At 42.5% G+C, this 15,375-nt stretch overlaps 1 pseudogene across 1 annotated transcript in view; it reads right to left on the reverse strand.

Moving 5' to 3' along the window:
- LOC149450187 (fatty acid-binding protein, liver-like) overlaps nucleotides 1-15,375 on the reverse strand; it is a 38,303-nt pseudogene that overhangs the window by 5,578 nt on the left and 17,350 nt on the right. Inside the window, exons 4-6 of the transcript XR_016315291.1 lie at nucleotides 10,855-11,026; nucleotides 8,452-8,541; nucleotides 3,983-5,402 (exon numbers count right to left, since the gene is read on the reverse strand). The product of XR_016315291.1 is annotated as a fatty acid-binding protein, liver-like (transcript). The remainder of the gene's footprint in view (nucleotides 1-3,982; nucleotides 5,403-8,451; nucleotides 8,542-10,854; nucleotides 11,027-15,375) is intronic.

The raw sequence follows: 15,375 nt of genomic DNA on the forward strand, positions 1-15,375 counted from the left end.
GTGTCTCTCCATTCCGGGTGCACGCCATTTGGCGTGCTCCCGCACATGCGCCGTTTGCGCTAATGCAGAGCGGCGCAGCAGTGCGATCTGTCACCGGCCGTGCACCTCGGACACGGCCGATGACAGATCCGAGTACCGGCTCCCGTTGCTGGTACCATGTGACCTGCTGTGACCAATCACAGCAGGTCACATGACAGTTGTATACAATGGATGGCTTCATTCATGATGCCATCCATTGTATACTAGTGCCTAGCTGTGAATGGTCACAGCTAATCACATGCACATGTCATGTGATTAGCTGTGACCAAATCACAGCTAAGCACAAAAAAAAAAAAAAAAAAAAAGCTGAATGAATCGATTTCATTCAGGTAAATGCTTGCTTATAGCAAAGTAATTCTTTGCTATAAGCAAATTGTGTAAAAAAAAAAAAAAAAATACTGATCACTTCCCCAAAGTAGTACAATGTTACTATGGTAACATTGTACTACTTTGGTCATAGTAAAATATGAAAAAAAAATCTTAAAAAAATATTTTAAAAAAGTAATAAAAAATTAAATATAATAAAAAAAAATAAAAAAAAAAATATATATTTTTTTTTTCATACTGTCACCAGTCAGTGTCCCTGATCACCGCCATGCCAGTTATATGATGACGCTGTACTGCACTGGTGACAGTATGTAAAAAAAAAGTGAAAATAATTTTTTTAATTTTTTCATTTTCCGAAAAATTATGACAAAAAAATACAACTTCAAAAAACTCGCCATGCCTCTTATGAAGTACGTCGGACTGTCTACTCTGCAAAAAGGGGTCATTTGGGGATATCTGTACTATTCTGACATTCTTGGACCTCAAGAAATTAGATTGGCCGTCAGTACTTCAGGATTGATCAATATTCAGATCTATACCATAGTTTGTGAACTCTATAACTTTCCTACAAACTAAAAAATACATCCTAATTTGGGTTATTTTTACCAAAGAAATGTAGTAGAATACATCTCGGCCTAAATTTATGAAGAACAATTATTTATTTGTAAACTTTTATAACAGAAACAAAGAAAAATGTGTTTTTTTTTCAAAATTTTTGGTCTTTTTTTGTTAATTTAGCAAAAAATAAAAACCCCAGCGGTGATTAAATACCACCAAAAGAAAGCTCTAGTTGTGTGAAGAAAATGATAAAATTTTAGTTTGGGTACAGTGTTGTATGACCGCGGAATTGTCATTCAAAGTGTGAGAGCGCTGAAACCTGAAAAATGGCCTGGGCAGGAAGGTGTAAAATTGCACGGTATTGAAACGGTTAAGAACCTTTTGGTATTACAAATGGCTCTCATGAAAGGCTCAACCTTCTCCTGTGACTGCAGCTCATGGGTTCCACAAAAAGCCATCTCAGAAGGAGATACTGTGTTCCTGCGGAGAGTCGGAGAGAAACTTTCTCACCTCTTCCATCAGTTCTCCATATAAGTGTCTGCTGTAATCTCTTTGATCAGCAATAGGGTGATGTCATTGCTTTACAACATTAATGGAGGCCTTGATGTGCCCTAGTTATGCTAAGCACAATGACATTACTTCTTGTGATAAAAATGGTTAGTTTCTCACTTGCAAACCTTCACAGCACAGAAGCAGCTTCGATGGTGCTAAGCATTCAATATGGGACAATTCCTATGACCCCAAACAGACACTAGTGAAATAGTCAGACAACTGACAAACCCATCAATCATTCCAATCATTCAAAAAAAAAAAAAAACTGCACACCTAACAATGTTTGCTAAAGCATACAGGTTATGTAGTAATGTCAACAATTTGGAATAGGGAACCTTTTTAAATAAGAGAACCTGCACCACTTTGGCATGCTTCTGGCAAGTGAATGGTAAGGGACAGGGAGAGGGAGGGAGAGAGAGAGAGAGAGAATGGAAAACATAGGGAAAAGTTCCTGAGCAGGAGTAGGACCATGTATGGGTAGGCTCCTTGGTTATTGTAAATCTTCCGGTGTTTGGAGCTGGTGGGAAGTGCTGCTTCATCCTAGATACCTCTTCTGGAACCGTTAGCCGAAGCCGCCTTCTGGTAACGCAGCTGCTAAATGCAATATTGACCCATCCTGCACCGCTCTGCAAATATAGAATATATCCACACAGGGCTTTTTTTGCTCAGCAAATACATGCGGGAACTCAACCTATGCCCCCCCCAATCGTTTTTTCATTTCAGTGGCCAGAATAAATTTATATTCTGGTCAATTAAATGAATAAACGCCCAAGTGCCTGACACGCCTAAACACATTTGCAAAAATAAGGCTTTGGAGCATTTTTGAAGCTGCTTTCCTCCTGTCAAGAGAAGAGCATTTACAAAAGCCCCAGTGTGCATGAAGCCTCAGTTCTCCATTGGAGTGGAGACCCATCCAGTCTGCTTATCAACCTGAGATGTTTGCTTGTGTTTGGTACTAGCCGACAACAGTAGTAGACAGTAGCAGTCATTTCTCCACTGTTTTGTGCCATACCAATACAAACAAAAGAAATAAATATGAGAATGCCTAAACATTTGTAATTGCAATAATTTTCTGTGCAAAGTAGTGCATTATCTGATAGAAATACAGGGGTGCCAATATTTTTGTCCATGACTGTATTTTTGCCATGGACTGTACTTCACACACATCTTCAGTTCTGCAGGGCATGACTACAGTTTTTGAAACACTTCAGCATATATTAGCTGATCATTACCCAGACCCAGGGGCGGACAGAAAACTCATGGGGCCCCCGGGCAATAGGGGATCATGCGGCCCCGTGTCCTTGCCCACACTCAAAAACTCCTATGAAAAAGCCAATGAACGGTAGCAGGGGCATCTCATGGGGCCCCCTACTGACCCCGGACCCTTGGGCAGTGCCCGAATGGTCAGTTCGCCCCTGCCCAGGCCTGATAATTTTGGAAGGCTGTGAACAAATTTTAGATCTGTCTGCTTTGCGAAAATTTTCCAAATGACTTCTGGTCCCTCTGATGTGTTAACTTGTGAAAACAAATTTTGGAAGAGAGCACAAAACCTGCCCAGAGCTGAGAGTGTTGGTGTACCTAAAGATTTGAGAAGGGTCAATGGCAGCTTGAGCTAGATTCAGGCCAGTTGGGGTCTGCCTCTTGCTTCCAGTGACAATTCCAGAATAACTGTCACATTTATAAAAGATCTTTGATTTTCATGAAACAAGAAGTCCACTATGTCCTGTCATCTGCTGGCAAATCAGGCTGGAACATTTCTGTTTTCCAAGTCTGCCTGCTTCCTCTCTATTCTGTACTCTGTACTTCTCTCTGTATTCTCACGTTATTATCTTTTAACCTTCCATTCACATTCTTCCTGTTTTTTCTTTTATCCAGTTGCTTTTATCAGTTCAGCTCAATTACACTTGTTTTAGATTACAAGATCAATAGTCAGCCTATGGGACTTTGAGAATGGGACAAGTAACCTGAAAATAATGTGTTTCCCGGCTCAATAAAAACATAATCATTTGATACTGTTAGAATAAAGTGTCAGCTTTTCACAGGACTTTTTGAAGCTTTAGTTGGAGATTTTGGTCAGATGGCACGGTGGCTAGAAGATGTACTTAAACATAGTACAGGGGCAAGAGGCAGACATGATTTACAGTTGGTCTGACACTTCTAAAAGAAATTCATAAAAGCAAGGACATTTCCTATGTGAAATGGCTTACACAAGTCACCTTTACTCTATATCAACAAAGACTGTCAATAACACTTAACTTTACTGTATGTATCCATGTCACTCAGGTGATGGCTAATCATATAGAAGACACACAACCCTTTAACATTCTTAAATTCTCCAATATAATGGCTCTTAAAGGAACCCTTTTAGTGAGAGGAATGCAGAAACTGCCATTGCTGACCTCTCCTAGAAATGGTAACTGTCTGGCTGTCATGCTGACCATTGACCCTCAGTTCATTGCAGACTCAAAACAAGTTTTCAGATAAGAAGTTCTGACTTTACTCTTACTTTATTGATCTGTATACTTGGTACTTGATAGGAGACGGAAATGACGAGGTCTGCCTCACTTGTATCTCCAGCCCAGATCTCACTGGCATTGGAACAGAGGGTACCGAGGGACAGAAGGAACAAAAGTGTCAGCAGATGTTGACAGAACTTGCAGTTGGGGATGCATTCCCGAAGAGACTGGCGGACCATCAGTTCAGAAATGGTAGCTATGCTCCGGAATCCAATCCAGATTAAAGGGGCACTCCACTTGCACTGCAGGTTCAGGATGAGTGGTAGACTTGAAGCAGGAACACTCAATGGTGTACAGAATTTGTACAGCAAACAGCCAGGCAGGCAGGCACTTGAGCAGGACTGGAAGCCGGAATCAGAGACAGGAGCGTGGTCACAGGAATAGCCAGGGTCATCAACAGGTGGGCAGCGAGGTACCGATTCATGAGCAGAGCTGGGTTAGGAACTTAGAAACAAGTCAGGAGCAGAATCCGAAGCTAGGTCAGAAACAAGGGAATCATACAAGAATAGCACAGGACACGGGAAACAACAGTAAAGGAACAGCAAAACCAGATACTCCTGCGCTTAGGGATTATTATACATTATTTATATAGCGCCAAAACGTTTGCTCAGCGCTGTACATTATAGTGGGGGACAGTACATGAGACAATACAGTAACAAGACAAAACACAAGGGGTTCAAGGGCCCTGCTCTTTCGAGCTTACAATCTAGGAGGGAGGGGATAGTGGTACAGGAGGAAGTGGCTGTGGGGGATGGAGTAGTAGGAGGAGTGTAGATCAGCAATTAGGTGAGGGTGGGGTAGGCTTCCCTGAAGAGATGGGTTTTCAGGGTGCACCTGAAGGCGAGGAGGGAAGGTGACAGTCTGATGGATTGGGGTAGAGAGTTCCAGAGGATGGGCGAAGTACAGATTATGACCACATCCTGAATGTCCTGGAATATGCACGCCTTGCTGTCCTCAAAAGACCGGGGGAGTCCAAATGTACTGAATAAAGCAAGAAACAAACAGAGGGCGCACTGGCCTAGTGCATTACCTTAAAAAACGTATTTAATAAAAGTAGGTATTGTACCCACAAAATGGCAATACACTCAAAGGCACATCATAAAGGAACAGCTCTGTCCGATCTGCACTGCGTGTCTGTCCACAATGGGAACTGTGGACTTCCAACTGGCTAATGCGTTTTGAGGACTTGCCTCTTCCTCAGAGCCAACCCCTCTTCTTGACACAGGGGAAACAGCTGAAAACCAGTCAGCACTTGACCCTCCAAGAAACTTCTATTGATAGGCAGGAGAACTTTATTTTTTTCATCATGATATTTATTATATTTGGTTAACTGTTGAACAGATAGAAGCTGCTCTTCTACTGGAGTCTGTTGCCAACTGTCTTGTAGACAATTCCTTTGTAGGTCAAAATCTGAAAGAAAGAAACAAACATATACAGTTGCAAGAAAAAGTATGTGAACTCCTTGGGATTACATGGAGTTTTGCATGAATTGGGCATAAAATGTGCTCTGAACGTCATCTAAGTCACAACAATAGAACACAGTCTGCTGAACATAATACTACACAAACATTAGATGTTGCCATGGTTTAATTGCACATAACATGTAAACATTCACAGTGCAGGGAGGAAAAAGTATGTGAACCTTTGTACTTAATAACTGGTTGACCACCTTTGGCAGCAATAACCTCAACCAAACGTTTCCTGTAGTAGCAGATCAGACCTGCACAATGATCTGGAGTCATTTTGGACCACTCCTCTTCACAAAACTGTTTCAGTGTAGCAATATTCTTGGGATGTCTGGTGTGAATCGCTCTCTTAAGGTCATGCCACAGCATTTCAATCGGGTTGAGGTCAGGACTCTGACTGGGCCACTCCAGAAGGCGTATTCTGTGCTGTTGCAGCCATTGTTTTATTGAATTACTTGTATGTTTTGGGTCATTGTCCCGTTGCATCACCCATCCTCTGCGGAGCTTCAGTTGGCGGACAGATGGTCGTACGTTTTCCTGCAAAATGTCTTGATAAACTCTGGAATTCATTTTCTCATCAATGACAACAATCCGTCCAGGCCCTGAGGCAGCAAAGCAGCCCCAAACCATGATGCTCCCTCCGCCATGTTTTACAGTGGGGATGAGGTTTTGATGTCGGTGTGCTGTGCCTTTTTTTCTCCACACATAGTGTTATGTTCTTCCCAAACATCTCAATCTTGGTTTCATCTGTCCACAGTATATTTTGCCAGTAGTGCTGTGGAACATCCAGGTGCTCTTTTGCAAACTTCAAACGTGCGGCAATATTCTTTTTGGACAGCAATGGCTTCCTCCGTGGTGTCCTCCCATGTACTCCATTCTTGTTTAATGTTTTCCTTATTGTAGATGTGTCAACAAAAATGTTAGCATGTGCCAGAGATTTCTGTAGGTCTTTAGCTGACACTCTGGGATTCTTCTTTACCTCATGCAGCATTCTGCTCTGTGCTCTTGCAGTCATTTTTACAGGACGACCACGCCTAGGGAGAGTAGCAACAGTGCTAAACTTTCTCCATGTGTAGACAGTCTGCCTTACCGTGGACACATGAACATCAAGGCTTCTGGAGATACTTTTGTAACCCTTTCCAGCTTCATGCAAGTCAACAATTCCTGATTGTAGGTCTTCGGAGAGCTCTTTTCTGCGAGGCATGGTTCACATCAGACAGTGCTTTTTGAAACCAGCAAACCCAAAACAGGTGTGTGTTTTTTAAGGGCAGGACAGCTGTCAGCAACACATCCAATATCATCACACTGATTGGAGTCAAGGTAGGCTCACTCCTGGCTCCAATTAGCTCTGGGAGAAGTCATTAAGCTAGGGCCTCACATACTTTTTCCTCCCTGCACTGTGAATGTTTACATGTTATGTGCAATTAAACCATGGTGACATCTAATGTTTGTGTAGTATTATGTTCAGCAGACTGTGTTCTTCTATTGTTATGACTTAGATGACGTTCAGAGCACATTTTATGCCCAATTCATGCAAAACTGCACATAATAATAATTCACATACTTTTTCTTGCAACTGTACATGTGTACATTATTTGTTCACAACCATGGTTTTACAATGTATATTCTGAATAAACCAGGATGTCATGAGGCCTAGCAAAAATGTTCTCCGTGGGGAACTACATAAAGCAAAACCTTAGTAAAAGTGTAAGCAGGTGCACTTAGCTAGTCTGCCACGCAGTGGCTCTGTTCATGAATAGTGTCTGGTTACAGAGAATAGTGTCATCAGGTGCTAGGCCCCTTTTAGCTAGAACCCTCCTGTAGTGATGTATTGGGTGAGTCAGTGCCCACATATAAGCCTGGTTGGGAGCAGCCCTAGTGCAGTTGGGGCATTGGAGATAGAGACCCCACCTTCAGTCAGATGTAGTCAGCAAGTGGAGGCTCTGGACAAGGCTGGAGGACAGGGAAATGTAGACCTGCACCCAGAAGAGCTGGCTTTAGTAATCCTGACTCTTATGGGGAGGCTAGAGAGGCTGCAAAAGGCCCTTTAGGCCAGGCCAAGTGTTCCTTGGAGAGGCTATTCCCTTGGAAGACCTGGTAGAAGATGTGCCCAAGCCAGAGTTGAGTGCAGTGGTCCTGTCTCAGGAAGGCTACCTGTAAGGAGCAGTGAGCTGGATACCGACAGCCTAAGGCAAACCAGAACAAGAGTACTGATGACCTCGGGAGGAAAAGGACTAAGTAGGGAAGATGGCATACTAAAGTGTACTGTGTGCTGCTTCCTCATGTGACTGCTGCGGTTCGTCCACTATATGTGATTGACAATATGCTGTCAAGTGACCCTGGATAGTATGTCCACATGATGTGACTGTAATGCCATCTTAAAGTAACATCAGTAAAACGCAGCAATCCTAACTTTTTGTGTGGACATTTCTTCCTTAGGATATAGCAGGAGGGTTGTTGTTCTGGTAGCAAGAAGAAGCATGGCAGGGACTTGTGCCTCTTGGCACCATCCCACAGCCATTTGCAAGCCCCGTTACAAAATGGGTTACTAGGTGTCTTGCGTTTTTCTATAAATCTCAACGGGCAAACGTACACTTTAGCTATGGCTCCGTGGCACCCCAGCAACAAGCATAATTTACAGCTGCTTGCACAAGACCTTCAAATAAAATTACTTAAAGGAATATTCTACTTTTTGTTATTTTACATTTCTCTCTCAATCTGCAGCCAGCTGATTTGTTTCAAAAGCGTGCACTAAGATACAACAATTATCATTTTTGGAACACGTACATTAATGATGCAGATGACGGTATTCATGTGTGCAATATATACATATTCTTGATCATCTCTCAATTCATTAGTTTGGTATTTCACTCCACTGACACTGGTTGCTACTGGCTGTTCCCCCAGTTTAAAAAATAAGGTTCGACCGTTTTCTATGCATGATCCCTAAATGTACATTTGGTGTTCAGGTAGAAGAAGCATATTATCCTTACAGAGATGAGAAGATCTCCGGAGACTTCAGTGACTGAGAGGACCTCCTTAAGCTGCGCAACCATCTTGCCATCCACTAGATTAACGACAGCCTGGAATAGTAAAAAAATAAAAATAGTACAGGTTCATGTTTTTTTCTTTTCAATAAATTCCTTTTTTTTAAATAACAGAATGAATATAACTGTATTTCACAGACAAATTATATATATATATATATATATATATATATATATATACACACACACACACACACACACACACACACACACACACACACACACACACACACACACAGTGGGGCAAAAAGGTATTTAGTCAGCCACCAATTGTGCAAGTTCTCCCACTTAAAAAGATGAGAGAGGCCTGTAATTGGCATCATAGGTAGACCTCAACTATGAGAGACAAAATGAGAAAAGAAATCCAGACAATCACTTTGGCTGATTTGGAAAGAATTTATTTGCAAGTTATGGTGGAAAATAAGTATTTGGTCAATATCAAAAGTTCATCTCAATACTTTGTTATATATCCTTTGTTGGCAATGACAGAGGTCAAACGTTTCCTGTAAGTCTTCACAAGGTTGGCACACACTGTTGCTGGTATGTTGGCCCATTCCTCCATGCAGATCTCCTCTAGAGCAGTGATGTTTTGGGGCTGTCGCTGAGCAACACGGACTTTCAACTCCCTCCAAAGGTTTTCTATGGGGTTGAGATCTGGAGACTGGCTAGGCCACTCCAGGACCTTGAAATGCTTCTTACGAAGCCACTCCTTCGTTGCCTGGGCAGTATGTTTGGGATCATTGTCATGTTGGAAGACCCAGCCACGTTTCATCTTCATAATGAAGATGAACAAAGACAGACGTCTGAAGTCCAGCCTATGAGACAGCCATTGATGCCTCCAACGTACAGTGGAGAAATCAGTGTAGACAAGAAGGAACATTAGCTGCTTCTTCAGCATTCTATGTGATCTTCCTAGCCTTTTACTTTGGTTTGTACAGGCTTTGCTCTGCCATCAAAAAACTTAGGTTAAATAAACTTGTTAAAGAGACCTTGTCACCATTTAAATAATAAATCTCTTAGGAATATATGTGCATTTAATGTAATGTCTGCCTTTTATTTACTGGTAGAAGCTTCCTTTGTATAGACAGCCAAAAGCCCTGAGACTGCTGCTGAGTGCCACCATCTAGGATGTAATATCAGCAGACTCTCAAGTGACACTCTATAGCACAGGTGTCAAACTGGTGGCCCTCCAGCTGTTGCCAAACTACAAGTCCCATGAGGCATTGCAAGATTGACAGTTACAAGTGTGACTCCCAAAGGTAGAAGCATGATGGGACTTGTAGTTTTGCAACAGCTGGAGGGCCGCCAGTTTGACACCCCTGCTCTATAGTATTCCCCTTCACTCCTCACCCAGCTGCTACATAAAGGGTTATGTAGGAAAGAGAGAGGAGGGGTAGAGGAGCTGGGCCAGCACACATAGTAATTAGACATTCCCAGAAGAGGAGAGATCTTAGCAGGAGCAGTCAAAGTTGCTAACCAATTCAAAGGCACATTGCAAGTGAATAAAAGTAGTTTATGGAACAGAAAACAAACTCTGTATACAAGTATTAAAAATACTCGATTGTTCTGTTGTTTTGTTCCATGTCCATTGGGTAACCTTATCTCCATAATAGAGATGATATATTCCATCTGATAGGTTTATGATCAAACTACGGTGTCTTCTTTATGCCGTCACTTCATCTAAAACGGTATGGTATGTGATCTTGTCTGGTGTTATTAACCATTTGGATGGAAGGTAAACAATTGTAATGGTCTCCAGTCATACTGTTGTGCGCAGTACATTCCACTCCAATAGGCATTAATTACAACTCAGCATACATTTTATATATATCTCATTAAAGGTTATATTTTAGATTCATCAATTGGCCAGATGGAGCGTAAGGATACGCATCTCATTCCACATTGTCAAGCTTTAGGCCACATACACACCATACATGCAGAAAAACTGATGGAAACTGATGTGCGGATTTCATTTGCAGAGACATTTTTCATACATGCTTCAATGAGTTTTATACATGTTGCAGATTCCTGCTCAAAAAAAAACTGCATGTGATACCAGTGTTGTGGTGTGAACAGGGCACATAGAGAACTGATTTTGTTGCGCGCTTGCAGAAAAACTGACATCTCTGCACCATGGTGTGAACGAGGCTTTAAAGTCCGGGGTTTCAATCCCGCAAGGACACTATAGGCATGGAGTTTTTACGTTCTTTCCTTTCTGAAACAGAAACAATATTGTGTTTCTAACAAGGTTCCAGTACACTGTGATATTTTGATGCTCAGTTTTATCTAAAATTACAAGTTAATATGACCATTTCATCCTCTAACAACTCCTCCTATTGGTGTTCTTACCGTAACTTTCCCATGAGTCGGTGAATCCAGTTCAACCTCCTCACTGACTGTGAATCATTGCGTAGGACACTGGGCCCTGTGGTCACTGTCATCACAAAATGGTTTCCAGTCTGGACAATTTCTGTGATGGTCTTCAGATCTTTTCTTTTCTGGATTACGTCATCAGGAACCCCTGAAATCAGTAAAATACCTTTGTTATGTGCTTTCCAGAAACCATAAACTAGCCTGCATGGGCATTGCATTCAAACTGGTCTCAGCCACACATCTAAGCATCCACACACATATTTCAGGATTGCTTTGGGGTTGCCAGGACATTGCAACCCGCCGGTGCTGCTATTAGGCTTAGTTCACACTGGCACGGAAAGCAGGCATTTAAGGGATGTTGTTAACGCTCCTCAAATGCCTATGCAAATGATTTTATTGACAGCACACAGTGCTGTTCACATTATTATAAAATTGAAGCCTCATGTTGAGTCTGGAGGAGTTTGAAGCCTTTCAAAGACTCCCATTCAAGTGTATGGTGATGCTCTGGCAGGCATTTGCGGGGCGTTTGCAGTTCAGTTGTGGCACGTTAATAACATGACAGTTTATTATAGACATTTGTGGTGTGGTTTTAACACTTGTAAAATGCTTACAAAACGCTTCAAAACTGTGCATAGGGAGTTTAGGGGGCATTTTTAACGCTAGTAAAACACCAGTCTAACACCCTCACTAAAGCTCTTTAATGTCTGTCTACTGCCAATACCAATGTTGTAGGAGAGTGTAAGAGTTAGAAATGTAGTCAAGTGTGAACAAGCCCTTAAGGAGATTGTGGGTACAGGTCATATAGATGAATAGAGGCAGCTCTTGGCTTGCTATGACATACAGATAGAATAGTTATTAGGTATAACTTGGCCTTTCTGATCTCTTGTAACACTGAGGAACCCTTGAATTAACTGTGAGGTCTCAGGGAACCCCCACTAATATATACAAGTACTATATCTACAGCTCACCGCACATCTGAATGATGGTCAGTGGGAAGAAAGCTCCTTACAGTTTTGGTGAGAGTGAAGAATTCCGCCATTTCAGATAAAATGTGCATTTATGTCAGTGGTTACATACAGTATCTGAAAGGCAGAATTGATTTGCTCATGGAACCCCTAGCAACCTCTGGAGGAACACTGAGGTTCCATAAATCCTGGTTGAGAGGCTGGTGTAGCTAGTGGTCAGTTAGCTTGGTGATTGATAACAGTCTGACTTCAACAAGACTCTTTGCCTTCAGCAGTGAAAAGGACTGGTGGCTACACCAGGAAAAGGATGAGAGGATTTTTTTTTTTTTTTTTAGAATGACTTTTATTTATGTACAATATTTGCTTTCTTCTTCACCATAATGAAATTATTTTAAGATGAGAACCTATTTTAGAATACAATTTGGGATATCTGAAGGTGACTGAATATGCTGTATCTAAACAAACAGGAACTTCTTTGCAGCTAGCACATACAGTATGTAACACCCTCCAGGTTAGTCAGATAGTATTAGAAAGAGGCTGAGTAGCAGCCAGGGAATGAGTCAGCCTGGGAGTGAGGTTACCTCAGGAAAGGCTGGGAGGGTCTAACAGGTCACAGCTTTCTGGGGCCCTCTCACCTCTCCAGAAACCTGAGAGCTTTCTGGAGGGGGTGGAGGAGGCTTAGATCTGCATGCTTGAGGGACCCTGGCAGGAGGTTGAGCATGGTGACCAGGGAAACCCTCAAATGTGCAGAGCCTGGGGGAAGGTGTGCAATGTCGGATGGAAAATGGATTGAGGAAGGCTGGAGTGTGGAGCCTGGAAGGGGGCCCCAGGGAGGGGATCTCACCTACAGTCAGGTTGCTTGAAAAAAAGAGGATCTCCACTGCCTCAACATCTCCTAGGGAGGACAGCCTGAGCAGCAGGGAAGGAGCATGCCCAGCATAAGGTCTCAATGCAGCCACCAATCCACCAAGCTAACAGGAGAGGACAGTGTGAGTACTCTTACACCCCATGAGCCGGATAAGGGGAAAGGGACGTCAGGTGCAAGACCCAATTAGCTCCTCATCTGGGACTGCTTGTGCTAAATTAGCAGCTTCTGGCCCTGGACCCCCTTGTCCATGGATACCCTCAGGCAGATGGATGAAGAGGAGAATTCATCTGGGGTGTGAGGAGGTACACCAAAGAGCCATTGGTGCTCTTCCAGAAAAGACACTGTTGCTAAAAGTTCCTGTAATAAATAAATAAATCCACATTTCTGTACATAGTTGCTAAGGAGTTTGTTCTCAAGTTCTGCAGTTCCTCGGGCATCCCATATACCCCTAGACCCCATCTAAGTTCGTAGCCCCTTAATAAAATCACAAAACAAAGCTCAAGGGCTGTTCTTTGGCTCCAGTGTGCAAAGTGTGGAAAATGTGTGTTGCCTGGCTGTGCAGAGCATAGGGAGACCCAAGTAAAAATTCAGCAGCCCCTACGGGGGTAGTGCTACTCATAGAATAGCAGTATGATGTGATTTACTTGGGAACAAGAGTCTAGCCTAGACAATTTACAGTGGAGTTGAGTGAGGGCTACAAAATGAACTATTAGCCATTTGTGAAATCCGTGCCCAAAGCCCAGACCACCAGAGAAATTCTTCCTTCAAGGATCAGTAAAAAAGTTACTATGCTGTCTTAATTGATTATTTTATTTGTTTTTACACTAGCCGATGTTTCCTTTTGATTTACCAAAACTCTGTAACCTTTTTACATTTGGACATTTTTCCAGACTGGGGTGAAGATAGAAGTTGATAAAAAAAAAAAGAGATGGAAAAAATTGTTGGCACATTGTGGCATGATGGAAAGATTGAGTGCCTGTGGACTATGGAGTCTCAGGAAATAACTAGTGATTTAATGGAGGTGGTGTATCTGTTCTGAGACATCAAGCAAGCACAGTAGAAGTATCCAGACCTTATTAAATTTGATTGATACTTAATGTACCTTTTGGAATTATACCATCTGTTCCATTGTAGACCGTAGAACACATGCACTGAAAACTAAACCATTCTGCTCCACTAGCATTTAGCAGACTCAATAATCCAAGGGGTCATGAGATATGTTTTCAGGGGCCGCAAAGCATGGCAATCTTGCCCAGCTATTAGAAAGAACAGAACAGTTCACAAAGCGGTCTTATTTAGATATCTTATAGGCTGGAAAATATGCAACATATAGAATAGAACTATTACTCTTTTTTTTATTTAGCGGCTGTATGTTTTTATTATTTTGGGGGGGTGGGAGTACATTTAGGGTAGTGAAGTAAATTTTATTGATTGTATAATTACAGTATGTTAAAGTCTAGCTCTATCTTTCCTTTCATTTCTTTCCTTCTCTCCTTTCCAACTATTTAAAATAATTTAATGTGAAAAGTATGAAGGATTTACTCATGTCAGCCTCATGTTTACGGTTTATGTACTTTAAGCTGTTATTGGGTACATTACAATGATACAGTATTTTCTCTACTGAGTCTTAAAAACAAAGTTTTTTTGTTTCTTTGAGTTGATTCATTTTATTTTGTAAACAATTTAATTTTGATTTTTAATTTTATTAGGTACCGTATTTTCCGGCGTATAAGACGACCCCCTACTTTTCCTGCTAAAATGTAGTGTTTGGGCTATACTTGCCGTATAAGACTACCCCTCTTCCAATGCACATCAGTGGGAGGAATAGTGCCCCATCATTGGTGTCAGTGGGAGGAATAGTGCCCCATCTTTGGTGTCAGTGGGAGGAATAGTGCCCCATCTTTGGTGTCAGTGGAAGGAATAGTGCCCCATCTTTGGTGTCAGTGGGAGGAATAGTGCCCCATCATTAGTATCAGTGGGAGGAATAGTGCCCCATCATTGGTGTCAGTGGGAGGAATAGTGCCCCATCATTGGTGTCAGTGGGAGGAATAGTGTCCCAACATTGGTGTCAGTGGGAGGAATAGTGTCCCAACATTGGTGTCAGTGAGAGGAATAGTGTCCCATCATTGGTGTCAGTGGGGGGGTGGAATAGTGCCCCATTATTGGTGTCAGTGGGGGGTGGAATAGTGCCCCATCGTTGGTGTCAGTGGGGGGGATGGGAGGAATAGTGCCCCATCATTGGTGTCGGTGAGATGAATAGTGCCCCATCATTGGTGTCAGTGGGTGGAATAGTGCCCCATCATTGGTGTCAGTGGAAGGAATAGTGCCCCATCATTGGCGTCAGTGGAAGGAATAGTGCCCCATCATTGGTGTCAGTGGGAGGAATAGTGCCCCATCATTGGCATCAGTGGGAGGAATAGTGCCCAGTCATTGGTATTAGAGGGAGGAATAGTGCCCCATCATTGGTATCAGTGGGAGGAATAGTGCCCCATCATTGGTGTCAGTGGGTGGAATAGTGCCCCTTCATTGGTGTCAGTGGGAGGAATAGTGCCCCATCATTGGCGTCAGTGAAAGGAATAGTGCCCCATCATTGGTGTCAGTGGGAGGAATAGTGCCCCATCATTGGTGTCAGTGGGAGGAATAGTGCCCCATCATTGGCATCAG

Source organism: Staurois parvus, unplaced genomic scaffold (genome assembly GCF_062004578.1).
Source record: "Staurois parvus isolate SC_StPar_1 unplaced genomic scaffold, SC_StPar_1.0 ptg000581l, whole genome shotgun sequence".
Lineage (NCBI taxonomy): Eukaryota > Metazoa > Chordata > Amphibia > Anura > Ranidae > Staurois > Staurois parvus.